Source organism: Oncorhynchus tshawytscha, linkage group LG04 (assembly GCF_018296145.1).
Source record: "Oncorhynchus tshawytscha isolate Ot180627B linkage group LG04, Otsh_v2.0, whole genome shotgun sequence".
NCBI classification, from domain to species: domain Eukaryota; kingdom Metazoa; phylum Chordata; class Actinopteri; order Salmoniformes; family Salmonidae; genus Oncorhynchus; species Oncorhynchus tshawytscha.
Window position 1 is genome coordinate 7,739,476 of NC_056432.1, and position 14,340 is coordinate 7,753,815.

Consider the following 14,340-nt stretch of genomic DNA (forward strand, 5'->3'; position numbering starts at 1 on the left):
CTCAGTGAAAATCTTTACCCATGAGGAAGACAAGTAAAGAAAATCTCCCTTTTTTTCTGATTACAAGTATCAGCTGCTGAATGCAACTGACCAGTGTGATAGATGAACCATCAAACCTTCCCAATTTGTTAACATATCCAGGTAGTAAACACAACCCATATGTTAGGCCGTACATTTAATTCCACATGGACTCTGGACCACCACCATTCTAAAACTGAGGTTCCTTCCTGCTGACAAACTGTTTATATTTCCAATATTTTTTTTCTTCCCCTGTTTCTGGAATGACATTTATGACCATTAAAACACAATCATGAAAAATTATTGTCTTGCATTATTGTCTGTGAATTCCCAGGAAAATCAGGTACTGTCCTATCATCTGGTGAATTATAGTTGACAGTAAAGTAATAATTTCATTCATATCAAAGGGATAGTTCGAGATTTTGGGAATGAAGCCATTTTTATCTTCTTCCCCAGAGTGGGGTGACCCAGAAACAGCTACAGTTAGCATTGCCTCGTGAAACTACCTCTAACTTCCTTCATATTGCACACAGAAACATAAAAATGGTAACCACGAAGGTATTCTGTTGCGGCTAGTGATATTTACATTTTTTTCCCTAGAAAATAAAAATGTGCAGATCCCCAGCAGTACCAGAGTTTGAAAACCTATGGCCTACGGCACACACTTGTCATTTATCAATTGGCCCATTCCTTGCAGAAACAATGAAATCTAATTGAATGTATAGTATCGATTATTATCATGTTAGTTATAGCCTTGATAATACTAGACCTAGGCAACTGATTATGTCTCAGATAATCCATGATAACTATCGAAGATGCGTAGTGGGTAAACATCATTGTCCACAGCTGCTACAATTCTTAACATAGCCTACTTCCTAAAACAGTCTAATATTAACCTAGGTAGTACACATACACCATAAACAAAAATGTGTATAATATAGACCGTTAGTTAACTGTAAATAGAAGGCTCTTGCCAATCAATACCTAGCCGTCTAGTTAGTAGCTTGCTTCCTTACAAATTCGCTGGGCTTACATAGCCATAGGCTATACATCTACCCATACAAAGTGCAACAGCTGAAAAACCTCTCGAGTCACTTATTTTAAATTTATAATTTCCGTGGTTATATTCCGATCATATAAAGAAAATAAGTGACACTTTAATTAGTTAAGAGGTTCAACAGACAGACCCTTTGTTTGGTTTGCCAGACGAAGACGTTTGCCATGGTTTTTCAAAATAAAAGACCGCGCGGCACACCTTTACAATATTTTACACTAGTTACTTGGGAAAGCTATTAGCTAGTTATTTCCTTTTGCGCTACTTTCCTTTTCCATATTACGGTCTTAATCTGTATGTGCTATTTCACAAAAGGCAGTATCTTTCTCTTTTCAAATTAGTAATGAAAAGCACATCTAGTGGGATGAATCTGCGGAATTGACGCCTTGCGGGACATGTTTCCAGTCGATCTACTGGAAAGGTGGAACACTTCCTTTGTTGCTGCCGCTGCTTTTTTTTGTGTGTCTGTTTCTTATCAGCATCACGACAGCAGCATTACCGTCTCGGTTTTATGGTTTGGCGTTAAAATAAAAGTCTGCCGTAAAACGCTATGCATATGACATAAAATAAATAAAAAATTGTAGCTTTGCAAAGTACACAATTTAAAAATGATGTTACAAAATTATAACTACATCTGAAAAAAAGAGAATGACTGCTGTATTTTTTAATTAAACCTTTATTTAACTAGGCAGGTCAGATTTTATTTAATTTTTTTATTTTATTAACAAATCAACACATAAAGCACACGAGGGAACACAAGCATACATAGATTACAAACAATGGACAAGAGCTAGGGGGGGGCTACAATATCACATTACAATTACATAAGGACCTTAAGGGACATGCATATACTTACAATTCTAACAGATTTTTTGTTAGTAGAGCATTTAACCGTCTGAAAATACAGTTCAATTTATTTTTGTAGGGTACGAAAATGTGGATTTCTGTTTGTAAATTTACATTTGTGTATATGAAATTTGGCCAAAAGAATAATGAAATGAATTACATAAAAATGTTTCAGCTTATTTCTATTGTATGTAAAGAATCCAAACAGTACATCTCTCCACAATAGTGTAAAATCTTCATAAATGTGTTCAATTATAAACCTACTGATGTCTTGCCACAGTTTTCTTACATGCATACAATGGCAAAAAATATGCAACACTGTTTCTGGGTGGTCATTACAAAAGGAGCCATTTGAGTTGATGTTTTCCTTAAACTTCTTCATATATTGGTTGGCAGGATAATATTTATGAATCATTTTAAAGGAAACTTCCTTAATTTTGTTAACAAGTAGGTATGTGTGTGGCAACATCCAAACTTTTTTCCAACAGATATTATCAATAAATCCATTCCAATAAGGCATGACATAAGGTATAGATACAACATCCTGCTGAAACAAGGATCGTATCGCTCTGTTGTTGAATGGACCAAAAGAGAAACAAATCTTTCCTACTGATGAGTCAACAGGGTCAATAGAAGGTAGGCTCTGAGGGTCAGGTCTTGACATGTTCCTGAATAACATAGCAACACCTGAGGGAATGGCATCTAAAACAATTGCAAAATCTTTAGGTGTTACAGGGACCTTGTAAAGTGATAAGAATTATTTATGACTGAGTAAAAGACCCTCTGCATTTACCAATAGGCTCACCAATAGGATATTATTTCGAACCAATATTCTAAAAACAAAGAGGTATTTTTATACAATATATCCCGATTATTCCATATATAATATCTGTGTGGAGAAAAATTGTGTTTATAAATTAAGCACCATGACAAGAAAACCTGCCGATGAAAAGCAGAAAGTTTCACTGGAACTTTGTCAATATTATAATTGCAAAACAACATGAAGTTAAGGCCACCAAAAGTAGAGAAGACATGCTGGAATGGAATAAAATTCCAGATAGAAGTGGGTCTTCTTAGGAATTGTTTTATCAATTGATCTTAAAAGTATTATTTAAAGTAGTAAAGTCCAGAAAATTCAGTCCACCATTCTCGTAAGTGTTCATTACAACAGTTTTCCTAATGTAATGGGTACGGTTTCTCCACAGAGAGTTGAAAAGCATCTGGTCTATCTCCTTGCTTATTTTACTGTCAAGATATAAAGATAGAGCACCATATATTAGTCTATAGATACCTTCAGCCTTGGTTATTAGGACTCTACCTTTTAAAGATAAGTCCCTCTGTAGCCATTGATTTAATTTCTTCTGGGTTTTTAAATAAGAGGTTAAAATGTAGTAAGCCTCTAGACTTCTGATCCCTTGTACTAGGCAGGTCAGATAAGAACAAATTCGTATTTACAATGATGGCCTACCAAAAGGCCTCCTGCGGGAAATGGGATGATCTTTAAAAAAAAAAATATTACATTTATATAAGATAAATAATATAAGATGGAGCACATTGAGAAATGGCTGGAGCTTAAAGGAAAATTCAACCCAAAATGATTTCTGTGATGATTTGTGTTTTTAGTAATATTCTACAGACCCTACTGATCTAGCACTAGAATAATCGTGTTTTATGTAATGAATTGTAAATGAAGTAATTTGCTTTGGAATATGTTTTAAAACCCAAATGTAATGCGAATGTCAGTTAAATATGAAGCATTGTTAATGTTTAGATACATACATCATGTTTAGGACACTTTTCTACTATTACGTGGGAAACTTTTATTTAGAAAATGTGCGTGACCCGGAAGTACTTTTTTTTTTAGTGTTGCCGAAGAGACGCTGAACTGTTTCTGCTTGGAGATTGGGGAGAATGCGAGATGTGCCAGAGGGTAGCAAGAGAAATGGAGTTCAATTAAAGTAACGGACGGACTTTGACACAAAAAGAAGGGGTACTTCAGATTCAAGGATATCTAACTAAACGCAAGAGACGGAGAGAAATCACGATTAGGTCAACATATTTTAATTCAAAACCAACGCACTTGAAATGAAGCTATTGAAACCAAGTTGGGTCAGTCACAATGGTAAGCATTTGAATCGCGGTTGTTCTGGAATGAATAATAATAGTTGACCGAATCTTGACCCAAGACAAGTTGTGCTTCTGTTGTTGTGTTGGGGAAGAGAGGGTTAAGCAAGCTGACGTTACTCATTCCTTTATAAACTATAGCTACAAAGGAAAAGGCACAACGCTCTCTTGAATGAGCCATGAGCTAAGACGCTAATGTTAGCTAGTTAGCCATCTGTTTTTATTTGTTAAAGGTTAGCACGTAAGCATATTCCACAAAGCAGTAAGTAGATAGCAGTTGTTGCAAAACACCCAATGCAGGCTGCAGTATTCATTTTAGACCGTGTCTACAGCTGGGTTGTATTTTATTACACGGATTCTGTTGTTACGTTTTGTAACAGAAATCCTTTATTCCAGACACTTTTCAACGTGCAACAGAATCTGCGTAATGAAAACACAAGCATTTTTAGCTATCTACAGCATGATGACATGCTTGTTAATACAATTTAAATCACGTCTGCTTCTCAGGGAAACCAATATTTTCTGTTGACATCCATCCCGATGGAACAAAGTTTGCCACGGGTGGCCAGGGTAAGGTTCTTCATTACTAAGCCTAATAACGGTATAACTGTTCGGGTTACATTTAAACAACACACCACACTAAACAGTACAAGCGTAATGTACAGTTTGACCATTTTCTCAAGCATACAATAATAATCAATACACTATGCACCATTGTTTTACACTTTAATAAGGAGATCAGTTCAATGGTACTGAGTTGTGTTTGTGTGCTATGTGTTGTAGGCGAGGACTCCGGGAAGGTTGTCATATGGAATATGGCTCCAGTGCTCCGAGAGGAGGACGAGAAGAACGTGAACATCCCCAAGATGCTCTGCCAGATGGACAATCACTTAGGTAAATCTTCTCTCACTGATGTTTGGTGTCTGCTGCTCAGATCTGACTGACAGTAGAGACAAACCATATGTCTGTTGCTCAGATCTGACTGACAATAGAGACAAACCATATGTCTGCTGCTCAGATCTGACTGACAATAGAGACAAACCATATGTCTGCTGCTCAGATCTGACTGACAATAGAGACAAACCATATGTCTGCTGCTCAGATCTGACTGACAATAGAGACAAACCATATGTCTGCTGCTCAGATCTGACTGACAGTAGAGACAAACCATATGTCTGCTGCTCAGATCTGACTGACAATAGAGACATACCATATGTCTGCTGCTCAGATCTGACTGACAATAGAGACAAACCATATGTCTGCTGCTCAGATCTGACTGACAATAGAGACAAACCATATGTCTGCTGCTCAGATCTGACTGACAGTAGAGACAAACCATATTCCGACGTGTTTTTAACCTGACAAAAAAACAGCATACAAGAGGTTCTCTGGGGGTGAGGTTTCACCTAAAACAGCTCCTGTGTTGATTTCCTTTTTCTAGCCTGTGTGAACTGTGTCCGCTGGTCAAACACCGGGCTTTACCTGGCCTCTGGAGGTGATGACAAGTTGGTCATGGTGTGGAAGAGAGCTGCGTATGTAACACACACCCACCTAATCACATGCTGTGTTTGGTTGATATTTTCCTGTAATATTGTGCCATTGCAACTCACCATGTAAGTCACACACATCAAACTCATTCCCAGAGAGAGCCGGGTGTCTGCGGGTTTTCGCTCCTCCCTTGTACTTAATGAATTATGGTCACTTATTAGTAAGGAAGGGGAGAAAGAAAAAAAAAGAGCCGTCACTAGGCCCTCCGTGGAATGAGTTTGACACCCCTGATGTAAGTGATTTTCTGTGTTTACTTGAACAGCTTCATTGGACCTAGTACTGTCTTTGGGTCGAGCAGTAAATTGGCCAACGTGGAGCAGTGGCGTTGTGTGACCATACTGAGAAACCACACAGGGGGTAAGCTGTCTGCTCTATGGAAAGATGGACTGCTCACAGCTCAGACAATGCTCTACATTACATTGACAGTCGTTTGCCTTTGGGCACATCCCGTCTGTGTTTTCAGATGTCATGGATGTGGCTTGGTCCCCTCACGACGTGTGGTTAGCCTCCTGCAGTGTGGACAACACCATTGTGATCTGGAATGCTCGTAAATTCCCAGGTGCCAAACGAGAACCACTGTTTTTTTTGTTGTTGTTGTATTTGTTATTTCTCACACAACCTTGTTCATCTTCCCCCCAGAGATAGTGGCGTCGCTGAAGGGACACACAGGCCTGGTGAAGGGGCTGACGTGGGACCCTGTAGGGAAGTACATCGCCTCCCAGGCTGACGACCACAGCCTGAAGGTGTGGAGGACCATGGACTGGCAGCAGGAGACCAACATCACCAAGCCCTTCAACGAGGTGAGCTCCACTCTGCCAAGCTGACAACCCTCCACACAACACAATTGGGGAGTATTCATCAGTGCCAACTTTAGCAAATCACTTTGCAACGACAAATGTTTTGAAACAAAAAATGAGATAGGCGCACGACTGTCAACATAACGGTCGCCGTCAATATTGGCTCGTCCCTGAGGTTTCACTTTCCGAGGTTGTCTCACTTTCCGAGGTTGTCTCACTTTCCGAGGTTGTCTCACTTTCCGAGGTTGTCTCACTTTCCGAGGTTGTCTCACTTTCCGAGGTTGTCTCACTTTCGAGGTTGTCTCACTTTCCGAGGTTGTCTCACTTTCCGAGGTTGTCTCACTTTCCGAGGTTGTCTCACTTTCCGAGGTTGTCTCACTTTCCGAGGTTGTCTCACTTTCCGAGGTTGTCTCACTTTCCGAGGTTGTCTCACTTTCCGAGGTTGTCTCACTTTCCGAGGTTGTCTCACTTTCCGAGGTTGTCTCACTTGTACAGGTTGTCTCACTTTCACCCAGGTTGTCTCACTTTAGACAAAATCAGGTTGTCTCACTTTCCGAGGTTGTCTCACTTTCCTATTGAGGTTGTCTCACTTTCAGAGGTTGTCTCACTTTCTGGTTGTCTCACTTTCCGAGGTTGTCTCACTTTCCGAGGTTGTCTCGGTGTGGACCAGTGGGATATACATAAAACAAATGTCAAATCCACGCATGTATATTACACACTTGTACATGTGTGAAATAGCACAAATGTAAGCACCCACCTTATTGTTGTTATTATTTTTATACTATTAGACAAAATCAGGTGTCACTTTTCGGCCCGTTTGCTTCACTATTTAGTTCCTATTGAGGAGACCAAATGTATTTTCTCAGGATTGATGTTTGTCATTTCTTGTCCCAAAGTGCATTGACCACTAACTCCCTGTTCTTTGCTCCAAATAACTGTGTTGTTGACCAGTGTGGGGGACCACTCAATGCTGCGCCTCAGCTGGTCTCAGGCTGACGGACAGTACCTGGTGCAGAAACCTAGGCCCAGGCTATGAACAACTCAGGGCCCACCGCTCAGATCATTGAGAGGGGCCGGCTGGAAGACCAACATGGACTTTGTGGGCCACCGCAAGGCTGTCACTGTTGTGGTGAGGCCCGTGATCAATCAATCAAATGTATTTTATTACATTCTTTTTACATTAGCACTTGTCACAAAGGCTTTACAGATATCCAGCTTAAAACCTACCTTAAAACCCCAAATAACAAGCCAGACGCAGAAACAGTGGCTAGGAAAAAGGCTCAGATGGAGTGGCCTGAGGAAACCTACAGAGGAACCAGGCTGAGAGGGGTGACCAGAGGCAGAAACCTAGAGAGGAACCAGGCTCAGAGGAGTGGCCAGAGGCAGAAACCTAGAGAGGAACCAGGCATCAGAGGAGTGGCCAGAGGCAGAAACCTAGAGAGGAACCAGGCTCAGAGGAGTGGCCAGAGGCAGAAACCTAGAGAGGAACCAGGCTCAGAGGAGTGGCCAGAGGCAGAAACCTAGAGAGGAACCAGGCTCAGAGGAGTGGCCAGAGGCAGAAACCTAGAGAGGAACCAGGCATAGGGGAGTGGCCAGAGGCAGAAACCTAGAGAGGAACCAGGCATAGGGGAGTGGCCAGAGGCAGAAACCTAGAGAGGAACCAGGCTTAGAGGAGTGGCCAGAGGCAGAAACCTAGAGAGGAACCAGGCATAGGGGAGTGGCTAGAGGCAGAAACCTAGAGGAACCAGGCTCAGAGGAGTGGCCAGAGGCAGAAACCTAGAGAGGAACCAGGCATAGGGGAGTGGCCAGAGGCAGAAACCTAGAGAGGAACCAGGCATCAGGGGAGTGGCCAGAGGCAGAAACCTAGAGAGGAACCAGGCTCAGAGGAGTGGCCAGAGGCAGAAACCTAGAGGAACCAGGCTCAGAGGAGTGGCCAGAGGCAGAAACCTAGAGGAACCAGGCTCAGAGGAGTGGCCAGAGGCAGAAACCTAGAGAGGAACCAGGCTCAGAGGAGTGGCCTGAGGCAGAAACCTGAGCCTGAGGAGTGACAGAGGCAAAACCTAGAGAGGAACCAGGCTCAGAGGAGTGGCCTGAGGCAGAAACCTAGAGAGGAACCAGGCTCAGAGGAGTGACCAGTCCTCTTCTGTGGACTCTGAATAACATTAATGGATTCTTTCTTTTGGACTCCACCTGGAATCCCTTACAACATAGTATTGATTTGTATTTTTGTACATTGCCACGAGAACTTACATGTTAAGGCTTTCTGGTGAACACACTTATTCTTGTAATGGTGATAGTGGATATTGACTAGGAATCTGAGTAATATTGCTTTATGTGCAAAACACTTTCCAAAGTGTGTTGTCACAGCAACACGCTATTATTAAACACGTTTGGAGGAAAGATCCTTCCACAAGCTTGCAGGCGCTGACATAAGCTTAGAGAGGACACAACTGGGATGGCATTTCAGCTCTAGAATCACTTATCCCTCAGGCTCCCAATCACCTCTCTCCTCTCTCTCTCAGAAATTCAACCCCAAAATCTTCAAAAAGAAACAAAGGAATGGGAGTTCTCCCAAGCCAAGCTGTCCCTACTGCTGCTGTGCTGTGGGAAGCAAAGACCGCTCCCTCTCCGTTTGGGTAAGAACCGTCGTTCTATGTCAGAGACATTACAACCAGTAGATGGTGATAGCTTTGATGTCATCCACGTATTCCTACGGAAAACTCCCGATGGCGCATGAAGTAGTTGAATTTGAAGTGCAAGGATCATGGTCGATGTAGTCATTTTCATCAACCGGGAGCCTCCTCGTAGCCTGCTGGCACGTGATTGGTCTGTGTCAGTGTGTGGTCCTTGTATGATGACAAATGTAGTAGTCAGAATAGATCGCTATTTAATTAAATATCTTGATTCGTAGCGAACTTTAAAATAATTAATGTGGGGATCGAACTTGATCAGAATCTATTCCTTTTAGAGCCTAGAACCAGGGTCCCTACATTTATTTGGTTTGGCCGTTCTTGCGATCAGAATTTACGTAGGCTTTCTAGAGCAAACCAGGGCTTTTGGTAGAGCTAGGTTGCTACGCTTGTGACTTCACGCTCCAGACTGGACACTAGGGTGCCTGGTCTGTGTACAGGATTTGTCAGATGTTTATCCTTCATACCTCATTCAAACGGACATATCCACTAGCAAAACAGATCAGTTTTCTTGTTTTCGTTTTATTGATTGTTTTAATTGCATCTAATCTATTCACACATTTTAGACGGATAGTGAGACCCACCCTCCATCAATGTGTCTCGACAGCAGTATGTGTACATGTGAATGTCTCTGTAGAATCCCCAACAACATATTTGACAGATCTATTTTAATGAACTGTACCAACTCTGTTTTGTGTGTGGGCTGTTACCTCTCTGTTTTCAGCTGACCTCTCTGAAGCGCCCTCTAGTGGTCATCCACGACCTGTTCGATAAATCCATCATGGACATCTCATGGTGAGAGTACCCCCTCCCCCACCCTCACTGAGTTCATCTACTTTGACATATAATACATGTCTTTAGAGACTGATAGTCTGTTTCTTAGCCGGCGTGCCAGTCTGTTTCTTAGCCGGCGTGCCAGTCTGTTTCTTAGCCGGCGTGCCAGTCTGTTTCTTAGCCGGCGGGCCAGTCTGTTTCTTAGCCGGCGTGCCAGTCTGTTTCTTAGCCGGCGGGCCAGTCTGTTTCTTAGCCGGCGGGCCAGTCTGTTTCTTAGCCGGCTGGCCAGTCTGTTTCTTAGCCGGCTGGCCAGTCTGTTTCTTAGCCGGTCTGTTTCGTGCCAGTCTGTTTCTTAGCCGGCTGGCCAGTCTGTTTCGTGGCCAGTCTGTTCTGTTTCTTAGCCGGCTGGCCAGTCTGTTTCTTAGCCGGCGGGCCAGTCTGTTTCTTAGCAGTCTGTTTCTTAGTGGCTCTGTTTCTTAGCCGGCTGGCCAGTCTGTTTCTTAGCCGGCGGGCCAGTCTGTTTCTTAGTCTGTTTCTTAGCCGGCGGGCCAGTCTGTTTCTTAGCCGGCTGGCCAGTCTGTTTCTTAGCCGGCTGGCCAGTCTGTTTCTTAGCCGGCTGGCCAGTCTGTTTCTTAGCCGGCGGGCCAGTCTGTTTCTTAGCCTGGGTTTGATGATATTAGTTTTCTTCAAAGTGTATGGAGAAACGGGTGGGAACGCTGTTAGTTACAGTGTGTGGTGACGTTTTGCTCCCTGCTCCACTTAGGACCCTGAATGGGCTAGGTATCTTGGTGTGCTCCATGGACGGTACAGTGGCATACCTCAACTTCTCTCAGGACGAGCTCGGGGACCCCCTCAACGAGGACGAGAAGGTCAGTCAACTGCTAATGTCCTTTGACGTGACCCAACCAGTGTTGGGGTCAATACCACGACTTCAATTCCCTCTTTCTGTACATTCTCTGTAAATATAAAGTTTCCCCCGAAAGCTTTACAGCGAAGGTGGCAATTATATGTCTCACAACAACCCAGAACACCTGTAGAACAGCAAAGTGCTTAGTTTAGAAAATTTCAGTTCACATATACTTTTTCTCCCCTGCTGTGGCACTGGGCCGTCACGTTAGCTTTCAAGAAATTCCCCCCAGATCTATAAGACATTTGTCTAGTGGACTATGAGATGATCTTCTAGCTAGCTAACACTCCTCCATCCAGAACGCCATCCACCAGAACATCTATGGTAAGAGCCTGGCCATCACCACCGAGGCCCAACTCTCCACCACCATCATCGAGAACCCGGAGATGCTCAAGTACCAGCAGGAGAGGCAGCGTGCGGAGCAGGCCAACCACAGGATGACCCACGAGGCCCAGGCCCACAAACTCACCAGCGTCGTCAACGGAGAGTCCCTGGAGGACATCCGCAAGGTAGGATGGGCCAGCTAGTTTCCCCTAGGTACAGATCTTGGATCAGCTCCCACAATCCTAACTGTTAGTGGGGAATCTGCAAAACTGACCCAAGATCAGCATCTAGGGCAGGGGTGACATCCACACGGTAGGACAGGCCGGTATGAGGGTTTGGGTCAATTTGAGAAAATTCAAATAGTAGACTGAAATTACAATTCTGTTCAATGCTTTTAACAAGGTACTTTTGGAACTGACTGGAATTTAAATGGAATTGACCCCAACCCTGATAAGTACAGATCTAGGATCAGCTTACCCTCCCCAATCCTAACCTTACCCATTAGTGGGGAATCTGCTAAATGGACCCTAGATCAGCGTGTAGGGGCATCTTCACCCTACTCTGCACGGCAACAATGCACCTCAGAGCAGGACCAGTACAGCACTACAGTTTGATTAACACTATAAAGCCTGGCCCAGCCAAGTCTGATTAACACTATAAAGCCTGGCCCAGCCAAGTCTGATTAACACTATAAAGCCTGGCCCAGCCAAGTCCTGATTAACACTATAAAGCCTGGCCCAGCCAAGCATAACCAGGCCAGCCCTTTTCAGCTTGGTTCGGCATCTTACGTAGTTGCTGGAACGGAACATGAACGTGAAAAGAAAATATCCGAGCCAGAACCGTATGGTTCCGGTCGGTCCAATAATATGAGTCAGGCACACATGCTCAGCCCAATATAGCTGTCACTTAGTTCTCCATGTTGCAGGTGTTCGGTTCTCTCCACTGTTTTTCATTTGCAATGACATTTATTGTATTTTTTGTCATATCCCTACATTTTGAGTCCATTGGCTTCATTGAGGGGATGTAATGAAATGATACGCATGTAGGACATCAATAAACATATTGATGTCAACCATTAACACCAATGTATAACATTGACCCACAGCTCCCTGTATGGTTCTGTTTAGGGTTAGAATGTTCCGGAAACATTCCCAAAACCAGTTTTAAAGAAATCCTGGTTGTAAGATTCCTGGAATTACGAGGAAATCTGAGAAATCCTGCAATTGAAATTTCTGGGGGAAAAAATGGAAATTTGCAACCCTAGTTCTGTCTTCATTTTGTTTTGTCACCTTTGTCCATGCATTGTCTCGACAGACTTGCTCTCCCTGAAATGCAGATATCCTGTATTCATTAGAGATATTCCAGTAATTTGACATATATTTAGATATTAGTTTCCTTACTTTGAAAGCTGTCTATGGACAAGGCTTAGCAACATTTGCAGATACATTTCCCATGTAAATCAATCTCCCTCTTAGCATGTATCAAATTTCATGCTGAACTGTCCCTTTTTAAACTTCTCAGACGTTTATATAATCTGTCCTTATAGTCGTATTCATCGTGATCTAAAAGGATAAACTGATCCTAAATCAGCACTCCTGCTTTTAGGCACTTGATACACCTGGCACAAGATCTAGGATCACTTTTGTCCTTCTTGATTTTAATGATCCTAGATCAGCACTTCTGCTTTGTAAATACAGGCCCAGATCCGATATAACTGAAGGAATAAAACGTGTGGGGGAGACTGAAGGAACTGTAAAATATGAGAACAGCTCTCATTTGTTAACAAGACAAATGGACATAAGAGTTGAGAAGTCAGTTGAGATGAGTTGGTATTATGTTGTCATGCATTCTGTGGTCTTGCACATGTTTTAATGGTCTCTTACCATGGATATTTGTTTTCTTCTCCTAGAACCTGTTGAAGAAACAGGTTGAGACGAGGACCGCGGACGGCAGGAGGAGGATTACTCCTCTCTGCATCGCCCAGCTCGACACAGGGTAACTCATACACCTCTGATACACCTTGTTCATTTATTCTATTCCAGAAATTACAATGAGCCCTTCCTCCATCAAACAAAGCAGTTATACTATACAACTCATTTTTAAGGCGGCTTCATTCTATTTTGGTTTTAATACGTTTTTTTGCGGGATTCATTTTTGTTCTCCGACGTTAAAGACGTGCAAATACATTTTGTTAAAGCCAAATGACATACAGTTTCATACGTTTGTTACGTTCCCCAGCTAGAAACGCAAATAATGTCGCTCGAACAGTCACTGACAATCAACCAAACGGGTGGGGTTTTATGAGGGGTTCTGAAAGACACTCATGGGGGTGTCCACAGAAAGTTGACGAGCAACAACAACCAGGACCTAAAAGACACCCACTAAATTTGCCCAAGAAGAGGTAGTAAACAAAAGAAAAAAACCCACATAAAGACAGGAAGCAAACTTAAAAGGTGATTTTGTTGTGCTCCAGACTAAGGAATGTTTTTCTAGAAATCAACTAGGGAGAGCCAACTAAAGGTTAACCCTCCACATCTATCAAGACAACTGAAGAACTGGACCAGCCACACTTAAATAGCACCTTGGCCAGCACAGGTCAAACACCTTCCCACTAACGAGATGGAAACCAGCACAAGTGTAACCCATACTGACTAACGAGGTGACACCAATCGTTGTGCGCTAATGAGCTATATGCGCTAATGAGCTATATGCGCTAATGAGCTATATGCGCTAATGAGCTATATGCGCTAATGAGCTATATGCGCTAATGAGCTATATGCGCTAATGAGCTATATGCGCTAATGAGCTATATGCGCTAATGAGCTATATGCGCTAATGAGCTATATGCGCTAATGAGCTATATGCGCTAATGAGCTATATGCGCTAATGAGCTATATGCGCTAATGAGCTATATGCGCTAATGAGCTATATGCGCTAATGAGCTATATGCGCTAATGAGCTATATGCGCTAATGAGCTATATGCGCTAATGAGCTATATGCGCTAATGAGCTATATGCGCTAATGAGCTATATGCGCTAATGAGCTATATGCGCTAATGAGCTATAGGCGCTAATGAGCTATAGGCGCTAATGAGCTATAGGCGCTAATGAGCTATAGGCGCTAATGAGCTATAGGCGCTAATGAGCTATAGGCGCTAATGAGCTATAGGCGCTAATGAGCTATAGGCGCTAATGAGCTATAGGCGCTAATGAGCTATAGGCGCTAATGAGCTATAGGCGCTAATGAGCTATAGGCGC

The 14,340-nt window shown here is 42.8% G+C and overlaps 1 pseudogene; it reads left to right on the forward strand.

The window, feature by feature from the left end:
* Positions 1–3,792: 3,792 nt before the first annotated feature.
* On the forward strand, positions 3,793–13,081 carry LOC121846340 (annotated as a pseudogene).
* The last annotated feature ends 1,259 nt before the right edge of the window (positions 13,082–14,340 follow it).